Genomic DNA, 17789 nt, shown 5'->3' with positions numbered 1-17789 from the left:
AATCTGTAGTCTTCTAATCAGCCTTTTTCTTTCAGGTTTTGAGAACCCTAATTTTTCCAGGTTTTTGTTGAGGCAGTTCGTTACATATCCCAATGCCCCAACAATCACGGGTATGAATCTGAACTTGTAGTCTGGGTGGAGTATCTGCAAATTTCTCAGTAGCTCGGCGTAGTTGTTCTCTTTTTCTCTAATCTTTAGTGGGATGTTGACATCCGCAGGACAGCTGATTTCTACTACTGTACAGAGTTTCTCTTCTCTGTCCCAGATTACTATATCCGGTCTATTATGTCTGCACTTTATTGAGGTTTTTATTGGGACATTCCACCAATACTCTTTCATATTGTGAGTGGTAATGGCCTCTACCTCATTATGGGTTTTCATCTCCTTAGCCCCGGGGTTATCCTGTCGGCGGATTTCATTGTACAGTATCTTTGCCACAACATCATGTCTCATAGGTAGGTAATACTTTGATGACATTTTTGGACAGCTGCTAATGATGTGGGTGATATCTTCGACACTGATTCCACAGAGTCTGCATCGATTATTACATTGTGGTGCTTTGCCCGCCTCTCTGTCCCGTTTGTTTATTAGGAATTTGGTTACTATTTCTTGTTCTTGAATAGCAAAGGCATACCCTTCAAAGTGAGAGTTGGTGGTATGTATGTATGTATGTATGTATGCATGTATGTATGCATAGTGAATTCAAAATTAAAGACAAAGACAGGAAAAATCAAGGAATATAAAAAAAAAGTCAAAAGGACGCACACTGATTATATATGACAGAAAGAAAAAGGTAGTGTGACGTTTCGAGCATGGCTCATCGTCAGGAAGAGGAAAGAGGAAAAAGTCACGAGAGAAGGAAAAGAAGTTATATATATATATATATATATATATATATATATATATATATGTATGAATGAATGTATGTATGTATGTATGTATGTACGTATGTATGTACGTATGTATGTATGTATATATATATATATATATATATATATATATATATATATATATATATATATATGGGATGTAGAAGAAAATGGAGAAATTGAGGTATAGACATCAGTTTATTCAAAGATATTCAAATCAACATAATATGAATTTTTTATCCTTACAACCGTTTAATTCAAAATTTTCCTAATGAAACTGGTTAATTGGGAAGTTCATAAGAGGATAATTTCCAGAAAGGAGTTACATTCCAACGTGTTGGTCGACCCCTGATAGAATGCAAAACTAAAGTATTTAGTTTTATATATATATATATATATATATATATATATATATATATATATATATATATCGGTCATAATGTCTTACGTTTAAGATGATTCCCATGCTTTCCCTGATGAGAAGGTTACAATTTTAATATCAAAGATCCCTATGGATCACACAGGTTGTAATCCTTTGAAACATATGTAGGAATAAAGTATGCAATTATAACATGCGTTTTCTCCAATCTTTAAATTCTTATATATATATATATATATATATATATATATATATATATATATATATATATATATCTTTACTTGTTTCAGTCATTAGATTGTAGTCATGCTGGGGTACCACCTTAGTCAAGCGAATCGACCCCAGTACTTTTTTTAAGTCTATTATTTTATCGGTGTCTTTTGCCGAACCGATAAGTTACGGGGATGTAAACACACCAACAGCGGTTGTCAAGCGGTGGTCTCACACACACACACACATCTTGGCTTGGCTTCACGAACGAAGATTAAGAAGTGGCTGGTCTATGTCTTGTGCAGGCACGTTCGCTGACAAGGCCAATGCGGCACAGGCAGGCATGGCTGCAATGGCTGCAGTTGAAGGTTTGGTCAGGATTTGATGGCACGGTTTTTCGGTTCTTCCTCCAGCACCTTTTGTCCGTAAGAGTAGCCCTGCGAGGGTTTTAAAAGGAGGAAACAGCATGGTTGATGGTGAGATGCCAGGCGTCACGGTCCTCGGCTAGGGCGAACTACTGGTGATGGTAGATGTGACAGGCACCAATGGATTTTTTCAGACAGTACCTGTATTGTTCCTTTGGTCTTGGGCAAGAGATGATCCCTCATCCTGAAGACGTGCCCTACCCTGCGTAGCTGAGTCTTCAACAACATGGCTTCGCTGTTGGTGACTTCTGCTTGTTTAAGGACTTCAACATTGGTGATGGAGTCAGTTCAGTGGATATTGAGGATAGTGCGGGTGCAGCGCTGGTGGAAGCGCTCAAAGAATTATAGATGGTTACAATAAGTGACCCACGGCTCTGAGCCATACAGAGGGGATGGTAAGGACTATGACTCTGTACACGCTGATCTTGGTGCCCTTTTTGAGATGTTTTCTGTTTCACATGCGTTTGTAAAATCTACAAAATGCACTGTTCGCCCCTACTAGTCTGTTATCGACTTCCCTGTTGATCTTAGCATCTGATATGATGGTACACCCAGGTAGGTAACCGATGGACAGTTTTCAATTCAGTCTCATCAATGGTGATATGGGAAGGGCGGTACTCTTCCCAAGGTGCAGAATGGTAAAGTACCTCCGTCGTTTTTAAGCTGACTTCTAGCCGAAAGAGCTGGGAAGCCTCTGCGAAGCAGGAAGTGATACGCTGCAAGGCTCTTTCTAAGTGGGCAATAACGGTAGCATCATCGTCATAGAAGAGGTCTCGAACCAATTGTTCCAGGGTCTTTTGTGGGCCTGTAGTCGTCGGAGTGATCAGAAAGGGTTCTGTTGATGATCGGAGAGGTCACTACTGAGCCTGATTTGACAACACTAGTCTTCGTGCAGCTGACAGCCATGATCTTCCACATGCCTTTCCTACTCAGTGTCGAATGCTTTAGTCAGGTCAACGAACGTTACATACAGCCATTTGTTTTGTTCCCGGTACTTCTTTCGAAGCTGCCTGAGAACAAGCCTATAGGCTCTGAATCCGTACTGACTCCATGGAAAGCGTTCTTCAGCGATGGTGGGTACCATTCTCTTCAGAATCCTTGCGAAGATTTTTCCCTGCAATGAAAAGCAGAGTAATCCCCCGGTAATTAGAGCAGTCTGACTTTTCACCTTTGTTCTTGTACAGAGCGATGATAATTGCATTGTGGAGATCTTGTAGTAGTTATACCTGCACTCAGTAACAGACGAGAAGCTCATAGAATTTATATGTAATGCTGGTCCCGCATGCCTCCAAATCTTTGGCGGGATTCCATCGACACTTGTTTTGAGATTCTTCAGCAGCTCTATGACTTTGGTGGTCTCTTCAACGGTGGGAAATTCATCTAATTCCGCTTTTACTGGTCATTGGAGAATGCAAAGTATTGGTGATTCTTGGACAGTGCAGTTAGCACTGGAGAGGACCTGGAAATGTTCCGATCAACAGCTGAGGATGGACACCCTATCTGTAGGGAATACCTGGCCGTCTGCACTATGTAAAGGAGTTTGGGCCTGATACGTAGGGTTATACACCGTCTTTTAGGCTTCGTGGAAGTCCCTGATGTCACTAATGTCTGCGCACAGCTAAGTTTCTAGGCGAGGTTGGTCCACCACTTTTTCTGGATCCCTCAAAGCTTGCGATGGAGATCACTACATACGAGACAGAATGCAGCTTTCTTCTCAGGGCAAGATGGTTGAGCTAAGTGGGCCTGATGTGCGGATCTCTTTCTTCTTCACCAACAATACTTGAATTTCCTCATTGTTTTCATCAAACCAGTCTTTGTTCTTCCTTGGGGTGAATTCAAGAACTTCCCCAGATATCTGCAGAATGACAGCTTTCAATTGTTCCCAAAGTGTTTCAGGAGAGGGATCTGTGGGGACATTTACGTCTACAAGCTTCGACTGAAGGGCTGTCTTGAAGTTTGCTTTCGCTTCAGCTGCCTGGAAACTGTCAACCTATAACTTTTTCCTGAGGGCTTCTTTCTTCGGTTTGAGTTTAAAGTGGAGTTTAAGTTTTCAACGAGCATGGTGATGGTTGGTGTGACATTTTGCACTGGGCATCACTTGAGTATGCAAGACATCTTTCATGTGACGCTGTGCACTAGAATATATTCAATGAGGTACCAATATTTGGACTGAGGATGCATCTAGGTTGTTTTTAAACTTTCTGCTGGAAGATGGTGTTCGTGATGACGAGCTGATACTCTGTGCAGAACTCCAACAGCAAGAGCTTGTTGTCGTTGCAGTTACCAACGCCATGTTTCGCAAGTACTCATTTCCAGGCTACAGAATCTCGGCACACTCTGGCGTTGAAATCACTAAGGATTATGATCTTGTTGTCTGCAGGGGTACATTGTCGAAGACGACTGCGCAGACCAGAGAATAATTTACCCTTGCCTGCAGAATTTGCTTGAAGAGTTCGGGAGTACACACTGTAGAATGTGGCATACTGCTGATTACTCAGTAGGAGACACACGGAAATGATGTAGCCAGAATAATTTGTTGGCAGGTTTTCAAGCTTCTAAGCTATTGAGTTTCTGATCATGAAGCCAATGCCCAAAAGGTGCCTCTCTGCTGCTGTTTTGCCAGACCAGTAGAGAGTGTATGCGGCACCAAGTTCTTGTAGGTTACCTTTCTTTGGATAGCGGACTTCACTGAGAGCATTCATATCAACATGCAGTCTTGACAGTATGTGTGCGATTAAAGCGGAGCGATGTTCTGAACGACTGCTGTCGGCTGTGTCTATTATGGTTCTGATGTTCTAGCATGCAATTTTCAATCCTTCCACGCTGTTGTAGGTAGGTGTGTACCTTTTCATTCTTGATATTGTTCGACCGCAAGAGAAGATATCCGTTGACCGCGGTTTGCCAAATATGGATATAGGAGATGAAATTTGTTTAGGTCACTTTTTCTAGTCTCTCTCCATGTGAAGCAAGCAGTCCTGTCCCTAGAGAAGGTTGCTTGGTCATTCAGGTTGTGCCGAATGATGATGTTATCTCCAGGTCGACATCAGGCGACCAATATCCTGGATCACCTGCATGCAGGACTGGGACCACAACTTCCAGAGTCATCTTCCACTTGCCGTTTATGCACCTTTCCCATCGTGTCAGGGCTTGGTATGATTGGTGTTTGCTGATGGGTCCGTCGAACCTGAGCAGTGGAGCTTTTAGGTGATGTGCAGTGTGCGCTGAACTGTCCCCCACCCCTTACACCTGGAGTTCATCTGCCATGGCACAAAATGTTGGGATGGTAATAGCAAGGTCCTGGGTCGTAGGTTTTACGTCCGAGTTTCATCATCCTAGCCTTTGGCTTAAAAACCTTCCTCCGAAGCGCAGGAGCGGTCACCTTGGTTGGAGGTGGCTACTGGTGGCTACTGGTTGCTACAAGACATATCCATTGACCCAGAATCCTGGCACGTCGTGTCTGTCTAGTATACCTAGCCATTAAGATTATTTAACCCATAGATGAGTAATACTCTGAGAGGTACTACCGCTCTGGGTAAGAGCGGAACGGGGAGTAATGGCGACTAAGGAGTAACTCCATTCTCCCCAGAATCCCAGAACACACGAACTGGAGCCTCACCACTGGATGCAGTTTAGGTCATTCTCCTTTACTTCTTTTAGTAATTGGGCTGTGGCCATGCTGGGGTACCGTCTTGAAGGGTTTTAGTCGAACAAATAGACCCCAGAACACACTTTTTAAAGCCTGGCACTTATTCTATCGGTTTGGTGATGAGCATTCACAGCTCCGAGGAGCAGTCCATTGTGATAGCAGTAGAAAAGGCAAATAGAAGTGACAGTGTGCCGGTGGACCAGAGACTGGAGCATGTCCGTGAATGATTTTATGCTTGTCAGTCGAATAACACTTTTCTAGATATGATCCATATTATCTGAGTGTATAACAGCAGCAACGTCATTGATGTGAAAGCAGTATTCAGTTGCAGACCTCATCAGAGCTTTGTCGAGCGTCAACAATTGTTAGGAATAGAAGTAACTTCTGTCCCATGCTAAGTGTGTGCTTTCCACACCCAACGTTTGAAGCTCTCGGAAAGGCTCTGACTGCATGATGCTCATGATTAAGGAGTGTGCAATGCGATGATGTTTCCTTGATATGAACTGCGTTTGAGTGTCTTTGTTGTTGAAAGAAACAAGATTAGTATGACCCCGTTGAGGGATCCTTTCGAGGTCTCTGTTCATGGAGTTGGTGCAGACTTGGCGTGTGGTATCTATGTCGCGTGAGGGTAAGAGATAGTTATGAAAGACTGAGGAAGAATGAAGGCTTACTCATCATCATTCCGACGTTGTCGGAATGATGTTAAGTAAACCATTGATGAACAGAAGGAAGAGAATAGAAAATAAAACTAAACCTAGACAGTCTAGGTATATTAGATATACTAAAGTCTAGATATACTAAACTTCATGATGTGTGTGACGTGAATTATCTTTTGTGTATTTGATGTTGAAGGAAAACGAAAATGTCTTTCTAGGGCTGTGTGTAAAAATTATTAACAACATTCACGAACAATTGCCAGAAGCTTTATTTACTGTACATAGTCTTTGGATAAAAAGTTATAACGACAATTACATGCCAGGAGAGACAGACTCTGGGATTTACGACAATCTAACTGGTATATCACGACTTAACACAATTGGAAAGTAATTGCACTATCTTCACAACAAAATCTGTGTGTTCTAAACTGGTATGAGAATGCAGACGTCAAGCTACCTCAACATTCAGGGGGCATCTGCCTCACATTCTGGAGTTACTACCAAAAACATACCTTTATATAGGGCTCCATGAGAAAATTTTATGAAATCCAATCATGCGATTGCTTGACGATGATTGGTCGGTTAATCGGCTGATCACGTGAAACGACTATGACTTAATTGTGATATCTACTCGGCTATCCAGCGATTCGGCTTCGAATCTGCTATATGAGGAACACTATCATTTCCGATAAAAGATTTGCATGCTCGAAACGGTCAGAAGCTTTAATGATGTCGAGGATGTCAGCTTTCATTTGAATAAAATTAAATGTAATTCTTTTTTATAATGTATGTGCAATGTTTTATGCATTTTTTTTTTTTTAGTTTTGTGCAACAAGTAAAATATGCGAAAGAACGAAAAAATTGTACAAATAGTTCTTTTAGATTTCGGCGATTGACGATGTGATATATTATCCATCCAAACAATTAACATTTTTTCATATTTTATCGCGTGTGCATGTTAATTTAGAAGTGTTATATGCTCATTTGGAATTTGTACGGTAACTATATTTCATCAGATTGATTCCTTATGGTCTTAATAGCTGACAATGCAAGTCTGTTGCGTAGAAAGTTTAGCAAAGGATTCAATCAAATAAAATTACTTGCTTTCAGAGTGATAATGTAATAATAGATATATGGATTTAAACAATATAACATGTGAAAAATAACGGTATACATAATGAAATAAATAAATAAGTTTCATGGTTTCTTTTTCTGAAAGTTAATCAATGTTTCCGGCGGAGATAAAGTATACACATACGTAACTCGACCATCAGCACACAGAGAGAAGAGTAGATGAAGATTATTTGGGTTGTACACACTAATATTGTAAGAATCTCTCAAAACCAACTAAAATATATCAGACTTCTGTTGGCTGCAGTTTTCTCTGCATCGAGCCATGTGATATTGGCCTCTCGTGTCGGTTATGAATGTTCTGCGCTATGTAGCTTTCGATCTTCTCTTTCTTTTTCCCTCCGGTAGTGTCCGTTTGAAAGCCGTTTTAGAATGATGTTGTTCCAGTAGTCGGAACATGTGACCTGCCAGTTTTAACCTTTGTCCTGTGAAAATTTCGGAAAGTGGTCTTGAGTTGGCTGTCTTTAGAATGTCTTCATTGGTTAAGTGGTCCAGCCAGTACATTCCCAGAATCTTTCTCGAGCATCTTTGGTGGAACACATCTAGCTTTCTATCGATTTTCACGGCGCTCTGCCATGTCTCACTCGGTAAAACTATACTACTATAGAACCGGATCTTTGTGGGTAAGCAAATGGTGTTGGAGGAACAGGCAGCGCACATTTTCTGGAATACGACTGTAGCTTTCCATGGCTGACGTCTGTTTCAATATCGCCATTGTTACTGATGACCCTAATTCAAATCATTTCTCTTTAACTGTAAAATCTCAACAATAAAATACACACTATTTGATATTAAAAATTAAAATTCATAAAGGAGTCATTAGAAATATATATTTCGTTAAGGTTTTCTAACGAAATTTTAATTTAAATCCTGGTGGTAGCGATTTAATTTAAATTCTGGTAGTAGAGGCGTAAATTTAGAGAAAATGTATCCCAAGTTTTATAACATTTCATTTGGCATTGATTCTAGTTCTCTAATTTGTGGTAAAACCAGAACGTATAAAGCCAGTAACCTTCATCAACTTCTCTCTTTGGCTGCTGATGACAGAGTTGTATTTATGTATAATTTTCATACCTCCGGTGCAAACATGGATTCGTGTTATAGAAAAATACAGAATGTGGGGGGGGGGAGTGTGCGCGTGCGTGTGCGCGTGCGCGTGGGGGCGTGTGTGTGTTTCATTATGTGTAATTTGCTCTATTTTTCACGTGTCATGTCATTTAATTCATTTATTATATTATCACCCTGAAGTTAAATTTCTGTTTCATTAAATTATTTGCTAACCTCTGCACGAAGAAATAATATTCCCGTTACGAAGTATTTATTCCTATTTCTATTATGTTTGTATATACATGTGTATATTTTGTTTTTCTCTTTTTTAATTTAGAGCTAATTTAGATCAGTTACCACCTGCGGTGTGTGCCTGATTGTGAAAGAAAGCATCGTCTAACGCGATCTTTTCGACAACCTTAGGATGTGATATGAAGGAGATATGGCTGGTAATACAGCTACGCGGAGGTTTCCTCGTTGGGTCGAAAAGTGTACTGTGATGATGATACGTAAGAGGGCGGTGACGAAAAGATCCGAGTTCACTTATATTATTATATTTGTGTGGACCGTGCGACGCGTTAAAAGGAGCCGTTCCATTCGTCACCATTCTCCTTCGCACGGTCGTTCTACAAAGGATTTCTATAGACGTATACTTTTTACAGAGGAAACAGCAGTTGCATTTTTACAAGAAAACAATCATCTGGATACATCAGAAGAAGTAGATCCTTATCGTCATTGTGGTAGCATCATGCAAGAAAAACGAAAACGTGACAGAAGTGGAGAATACCGGCCTACATTTCACTGTCCTCGAAAAGGGTGTCAAACTTCGTGTTCTATATGGAAAGGTAACCGGTTTATTACTATTATTATTATTATACGGACATCAACAAGTTACACTGCAATTTGAGTTTGTGTGAGATTTTAGAGCTGGTGTTCCTTTTCGTAATGCAGATACCCATGAATAAAGCAGTACGGTAAATGCCTCGTCAATTTCAATGGGGTTGTTTGTTCCAACCATCTTACCCCGTTGACGATGAGAAACGATGGTTCCACACACCTCACTCATACCAGTCATTTACCGTACCCACAAGGGAAGGCAGAAGAGAGGACATCCTGCAAATAACTGCTAAAGGCAGGGACACTGCGACAGAGATGGAAAAAGTAGGAGTCCAACGAAAGGGAGGCAGAAAAAACACCCCAGAGTGGAAAACAGTGGTGAAACGTCATCAATGGCCTATGCTCCATAGGGATCGAAGAGCTTTAAGAAGAAGTTGCAAAACAAGTGTCATGATAATGAAATTTCTATAGGTGGCCTATATGAAAAATTTAACCCTCAAAACATAATCTGCAGCACATCAATCCTTTCTTAGTCTCCACTAACACTTCAGTAAGTAATCAATGAACTGAAGAAAATATGATATACTTAAGTTACATACTTCAGTAAGTGAATTGTGTTTATTTATAATATGAATATTGCAATCAACATCATTCTAGGATGCAAATATAATTAACTGAAATATTGCCTATTCCTGAACTTCAACATCCAACAGCAGCACACTATATTTCCATTAGTCTCTAACACTATACAAACTATTTTTATATATTGATCCTAGTCAAGTCCATTATTTCTCGGGATGGAAGGGCTCATCACGCTCGAGGAATGGAAACAATGCTATTCTCACAGAATCCTTCCCCACACCCCACCCACCCAACATATTCACTGAACTACCACTAGAATAGCAAACCATTATAAATAAAGATTACTCTAGTAAGCTGCTGTAAATAGATTAGTGTTAACTAGCGGGACCTGTGAATATTTCACAGAATTAATGGTAAACCTATTGAGTTATTTCTGAAAACTTTATCCAAAAAACCTAAAAGCAAAGCCTGCGTTGTGTCTGTATGGAAAGATAGTCGCTCATCTGCTACTCATTGAAAAGTGAAAGAAATTGGAATACGATAATTACTTAATGCACTTTATAAATACACTTTATATTACTTTATGCACAATTTTATAGACTTAATACACAGCACTCATAAAATAAATATTGGCTTATTTTTCCATTTTTCCCATAAACAAAAAAAATATCCTATACATAGGAGACAAGTTTTAGTCAAACTGCATATATCTGCCACATAAATAAGCTTGAATATTTCATAGAATTACACTTATGCACATGCATTAAGTGATACGTGATATTAAAAAAAAACTTAGTTCAATTAAAAAAGAATACATTTTTCATTATCCAATCACCACCACTACCACCACCACCTCCATCTCCACCACCACCACCACCACCACTACCATCATCATCATCATAATCTCTCTCTCTCTCTCTCTCTCTCTCTCTATCTCTCTCTCTCTCTCTCTCTCTCTCTCTCTCTCTCTCTATCTCTCTCTCTCTCTCTCTCTCTCTCTCTGCCTTTCTTTAACCTCACCCTCGGAACATCACCCCTCTGCTAAAATCACCCCTCTACCTTCAACTAACTTTTTTAACCACGTAATAAATATTATGTTCTCCCTATCTCACATCATGAACGCTTCTCTCTCCTTCTTTTTCTTTCTCCCTTTTTCTGTGTCACTCTTTGCCTTATCCTTTTTCTTTCTCCTTTTTCTTTCTCCTCTTTTTCCCTTCAACTAATCACGTGAAAGCGTTACAATTACATCCTCTCTACGTCACATCATGGACACTTCTATCCCCCTCTTTTTCTTCCTCCCTCTTTTTTTCTTTCCCCCTTTTCTTTCTCCCTCTTTTTCTCTAATCATGTGAAAGCATTACCCACGGGCTAAGTAACGCAATGACAAGCAGAATTATTATAAGATACATCATCATCATCATCATTGTTTAACGTCCGCTTTCCATGCTAGCATGGGTTGGACGATTTAACTGAGGACTGGTGAAACCAGATGGCAACACCAGGCTCCAATCTAATTTGGCAGAGTTTCTACAGCTGGATGCCCTTCCTAACGTCAACCACTCAGAGAGTGTAGTGGGTGCTTTTACGTGTCACCCGCACGAGGGCCAGTCAGGCGGTACTGGCAACGGCCACGCTCAAAATGGTGTCTTTTATGTGCCACCCGCACTATCATTCACCTTCTACCGTACCAATCATTAAAAACCTTGACTGCATTGTAATGTCAAATGACTTTAACAATGGTCTCCAAGAGAAATCTCATGTCTCATGGAATAGCTAACTCTGTCCAATAGTATTTTGTTTATTCATTTTTATGGTATATTCTTTACTCTGTTCACTAGCGCTTTCTTAATTCTGTTTGATAAGTATTTTCTTGACTCTGCTCGATAGTATATTCCTATTACTTTGTTCATTTGTATATTCTTATCTCTGTTCAAACGTTTATTTGTTTTCTGTTCAATGGCATTTTCTTTACTCAGTTAAATAGCATTTTCCTTGTTCAATAATATATTCTTGACTCTGTTCAATAGTTCTGTGCTTTCACTCTGTTCAATAGTGTATTCTTTGCTCTGTTCATTAGTATATAGTTAACTTTGTTCAATAGTGTTTTCTTAACTATTTTGATTTCAACTCACCGGAGATAATTTTTGTTTCCATTTTGAACAGATTGCATTCAAATAAAAACACTCACTATAAATTATTTTTTTAATTTTAGTTAAGTTCATCATCATCATCATCATCATCATCATCATTTAACAGCATAGTGATCTGGTAGGGGACTACCATACTTGTATGGCCAGCATAACAGTTGGAGTCATGAAGTTTACAACTTTCAATGTTTGGAATCAAATTTATAAGACACATTGGTCATTAATTGCTTATTGGTGGTTTAATATGTTTGTGATTTATTATTGACTAGGGACTGAACTCATGTTTGCAAATAATGGCGACTTGAAACTTGTTAGAATTTATGGTTTAAAATTATTTTTAATGCAAAAATTCACGTGTTAGGAAGCAACGAAAAAAAAAAAACAAATAGCCGATTCCGGGCATTTTCGACCATGAGGAATCCATTGGTGCGACTCCCAGATTGCTATCCTGTAAGGTGTGGATTTCTATAGATGCAACACACACACACACTCACAAACTCAGCTATATAGATATAGATAAAAAAACTTTTAATCTTAGTGTTTTTGTAGCTTATTATTAGTATTAATACTTAGCGATATTTTGTCTGCCGCTATGTTCTGAGATCAAATTACGCCGAGGTTGACTTTGCCTTTCAGCTTTTCATGATTGATTAAATAAGTACCAGTTATGCACTGAAGTCGATGTAATTTACTTAATCCCCTCCTCCAAGCTACCCTTGTGGCAAAAATTTGAAATCATTATTAGTATTAGCTTGTGTTTTGTGAAAGGCATTTTGTGTTTATTTTAAGAGGGTTTTGATAATGTGTTCTACAGCATAAATGTATCTAATTAATATAATAAATTTGGTTTAGGCATTTTAATTGGTTTAGTGCTTGATATATTTGTGACTTTGCATTTCTTTTTGCTTTGTTCTATGGCTTTGTAATTAGCTTGTAAAGAATACTTGTCGATTAGTATTCTGTAAGTTTCTTTATTGAGTGCTTCATTTGTGGAGGAGAATTTAAATCCTCTTCTAAGTAGGTACTTTTCTACAAACATTTTGTATTTGTTTAGATATTCACTGTCACTATGTAAATATATGCAATTATTTGCAATTGGTGTACACGGATGTGATGTATTTGGACAATATATTTGTCATATAAGACAGTTGGGAAAATGTTAAGAAATTAAAGGAAGACCTAGAAAACAAACCAGTACAAAAAGTCAATATTTAGAACATTGCAAATAAAATTCATAGTTATACAATGCCTTCATTTCCAAATGTAAACATTCAGAGAGAAAATAAAAGAGCAGTTAAAAAGCAAAGGAAATATGTATTCATGTGCTGATGAGAGGACTTCAGAGCAGTTGTTCCCTTTGTTAGAAATGTTAGACTAATTTCTCTCAAATCAAACCTTAATATTTTATATAATGAAAGGACGCAATGTATAATGTAATCCTAAATAAACTGTGTATGAAGAAAAGCCTTTTTACGCTTATTGACAATCTTGGACAAAACAACATCAACAACAGAAAACTAGGTATGTGTGTATTTCATTCACAGACACTCATATATATATATTATTTATGTATATATTAATATTACCTTGGTTGAAAAACTTCGATAATGCAAATATGTTAATAGTTACCAGGGTAGCAAAATCACACAAAAACTGGGATATTACACCCGGTTAAGGGTTAGAAATTCCATATTAAAGTGATGTATTTTGAGTTGATATAAAGAATAATAATAAATGGAGCAAAACGCATATAATCAATAAGTTCCTTTAATTCCTACATATGTTTCAAAAATTATATGCACTCTACTCACAGGAGTAAGAGATGCTGGTATATACATATAATTTTATCTTCAGGAAACTATATTACAAATGCAAGACTTGTGGTGAATATATTATATGTATATAGCATCATCTCTTACTCCTTTGAGTAGAGTGCATATAATTTTTGAAACATATGTAGGAATTAAAGGAACTTATTGATTATATGCGCTTTGCTCCATTTATTATTATTCTTTATATATATATATATATATATATATATATATATATATATATATATGGGAGAATTTACGAAAAAAAACAACAACAGACGAGGACAGGTGGTGTAAACAACAAAAGGATGTATTAGTTTAACGCTCGGGAATACAGAAAGTCTTTAACGTTTCGAGCTACGCTCTTCAACAGAAAGAATATGGAGAAAACAAGGAGAAAAACACGGAGAAAAAAAATTGAATGTTTTGGTCAGCGATCTATCATGGCGTGTGTATATATATATATATATATATATATATATATATATATATATATATATATACACACACATACATACACACAAACAGATGGGCACTGTTAATCGAAAAGTTAACTTCGTTAATCCGTTAATTCTTTGAAAATATAACGGAAGTTAACATTAACTTATATTGAAAAAAGACATAACTACAGTTTAATACCCCACCGAATTTCTTGCCTCATAACTTCCAGAAAAATGGATACTTTTTGACAAATCTTTCACCAACTAATCACTTGTATCCTGTAGATTGAGTGTATGAAAAGATTTGTTGGAATAACATTTTCCGAGAGGTTGGAAAGAGGAGTTTCGGAAAATTCATAGGACCCGACACTTTCCCTCCTCATAACTTTCTGGAAAATAGGTATTATTTAATGGAATTTTATGCTTATCTTTTTCCTTGTACATTGTTCAAGGACGTTGGTCATGGGAAATACTGTCCCGCTTTCTTTTTTTTTTTTTTTTTTGCTTGTTTATGATGTGTTGTCATGTTCGGGATGTAATATAGATTGAGAAACATCACATCTTACAGTTTATGTTTGTTTAATCTGTATGTTTTAAGTTTTTGGTTTGCTATTCCTTTGGTCTTATCATGTAGAGTGTTAGAGGTTGAATAGTTTGTTTTTTCCTTAATTTGTCTAGTTCGCTTGTTCCTTTGTATTATAATTTTAGCATCACAATGTTTTTGTGGGGAGTAAGTACGTTGCTTTATATGTACTGTTTCGTAACTATAAGTTAATACTAATTGTTTACTTCGATGTTGTTGCTTGTAGTGATAAGAAAGTATTGCCATAATGAACATACTATGCTAACGTTTCGCTCCTGCTGATTATTATTAATTCCCAAGCAGTGGTTGTGCTTTTAATGTTATTTATACCACTGGATTGAATGGAATTGCCCAGGTGTTGAAACCATAGTGATATCTGTTTGGCAGCTGATAATGGGAATACATATTTGTTATTCTTGTTTGTGAATTATTTATATCTTAGTCTCGTTATTCTAAGTTTTCCTTCATTCTAATAAAGTGGAAAATATTTCTGGATTAACAGTTTGCGGAGATTACATACATTGATATTGGTTGTTTTTCTTCATAGATAATCTTATTAGGCTTAGATAACTCTTAGATATTGGGGTCTGGTTTTGGGAGGTTTTGTAGCAGGCAATTTTTTTCCATCTTATGAGGGTAAATACCCAATCTTTCTCTGATGTTCTTACAGCTTTACTGCGTTCGAAATTTACTTTCTTGTCTGTAAAATGTGTGTGTGCGCCACATCTTACCATCTTAACAAGGAGCAGTTTAGAGGAGCCAAATAACTCTACACAGGTCGAAGTGAGAGCTTTAACATAATCATTTATCCTTCAAGAAATAACAGCTAAATCTCCCTCCATCTCACCCTTAATAAAGGAATGATACATTGTGTAAGATGAGATAGTAACAATTAGAACACTTTTGATCATAGATCGTAAGCTCAGTCATGGCTGACCTTAGACAAAACAATAAGACACCATACTGAACCTTAGTGTATAAAACACGTCATATCAGTGTAGTTTCAAACTAATAAGAAACATGGTTTATAAATAAAACTCTAAGATTGTAGATCCCATTTAGTTTGTTGCACTGGTTATTTGATAGTTGGTATCAAGTTAGTTGTATGTTGTCCCATAATAAACCAATTATAAACAATGTTGAAATTTGGAACTCCGTAAGCTAAACAAGTGTAATTTTGTTCACTTTTATTGTTACTATTGCAATTCTGAGATTGTCTGGACTGTGCAGATTGTACTTTTGCACGGGGTGCGCATCAATAATTTTTGAATTTTAACTATTTTCAGTAAAAACAAATATTTTGCAATTTTCTTTAATTATTTAAAGATGCCTGACAAAGAAGTCATCATAATGTTCGACACAGGAACACGTTCCTCGTCAAAAAATGAGAACAAATATATAGAATGGCCTAAACTTAATGACGTCACCGAGGCGAATAATGTTTCGTCTCTAAGCAAAATCAAAATTTCAGTGTCGACGAGAACAACAGCAGCAGCAGCAGTAACAACAACAAGAAGAACAACAACAAGAAGAACAACAACAAGAAGAACAACAACAACAATAACAGTAGCAACAAAAATACGAAACATATGAAACATAAAAACACGAATATCGCCTCCGCATGATTTGCGCTTGCGGAGAGAAATATGGAAAATTTCCGCACAGATGAAGATTTTAAAATGGCAAGGAAAATCATAAAAAGTAATGGTAGAAGGGTAACTTTAAACTCTCCATCCAATGTGATAGAGAACATCTTAAGAAGCACGGTAACATACCGCTGCATCGAAGCCGAGTCTCAGCGGGTGGAAAATGCTCCTGAGGGCGAAATACAAAAATGCCTTGGGAGTGTGTAGGAACAAAATACCCACATCACCGAAAGAGAGAAGTTTGGAACTATTGAGATGAGACTTAGGATTGAAGAAGAAGCCAGGTATCATTCCGCAACCACATTGAGGAATGACAACTTTTTAATCCCCAGTTATCGTGGCCAACATCTTGCCAAGATTAGGTTGTTGAATGTGCCACCAGAAATATCCATCACCTGGTTAGTGGCGGCCGTCCTGGCAGGTCTAGAAGATGAAGTGACAATATTGGAGGTCAAGAAAACACCTAAGCAAAACTGGTCTGGTATAGGTATGGAACTGACTTTACAATCTAAGCAGGACCATATCGACCAACTGTCTGATCTAATCGATTCCCCGGATGGTACTCACCTGTCGGTGCTAGTGGAGGGTAGAAAGCAAGATGTGATATATGTGGATCTGTTACTCACTTAAAGGCTTTCTGCCCTGAAACAAAACAAAAAAATAAACTCTCGCTGCTGCCAGCACTACAAACACTACAAATGCAAAATCAGAAACAAGTGTTCAAGATTTCTTCACCTACACCTACACCCACGCTCACACCCACTCCCAAACCAAGTCAAAGAAGGAGTCTACTTCCAGTTGCCACAGAAAAGCAAGCATCTCCTGAATGCTCTACCTCCCAAACCAACGTCAACTGCAATGACATGGAGAAAGAAGATCTGAGCGATCAATGAATCACAGTGACAAGAGGGGGTAAGTGAAAGAGAAGGAGAGTACATAGCCCTACTCCAAGAAATCAACACAAACATTCTGAAACCACAACTGCATAACGATTCACAACCACTCCAACAAGAACAACAACTTCAAAAACAGCTACATCATCAACAACAGCATGAAACCACAGAAACACAGAAATAACCAAGTACAGAACTTCGAAAACAAGAATATACATCAGACTATACACAAAATGTATCCATCAAGTTCACTGTTGTGAACAAGTGCAACAGTGAATTGATGGATTTTGTAAGTCAAAACAAAAACAAAATAGAGACAGAGGGAAAGGAATTTAAGGATTTCATCCTCAAAACCCCCAAGGACAGACTTTTAATTAAAACATTGTCAGTTGTTTATAAAACTATAAGATAAAAATTCCCACGTGGTGCGGGGATTTAAAAAAAATTACTTGATAAAAGGCTGTTGGAAGGGTCTGACAGTCGAATC

Source organism: Octopus bimaculoides, chromosome 2 (genome assembly GCF_046866305.1).
Source record: "Octopus bimaculoides isolate indiv1 chromosome 2, ASM4686630v1, whole genome shotgun sequence".
Lineage (NCBI taxonomy): Eukaryota > Metazoa > Mollusca > Cephalopoda > Octopoda > Octopodidae > Octopus > Octopus bimaculoides.
Note: the sequence above shows the minus strand (reverse complement) of the source record.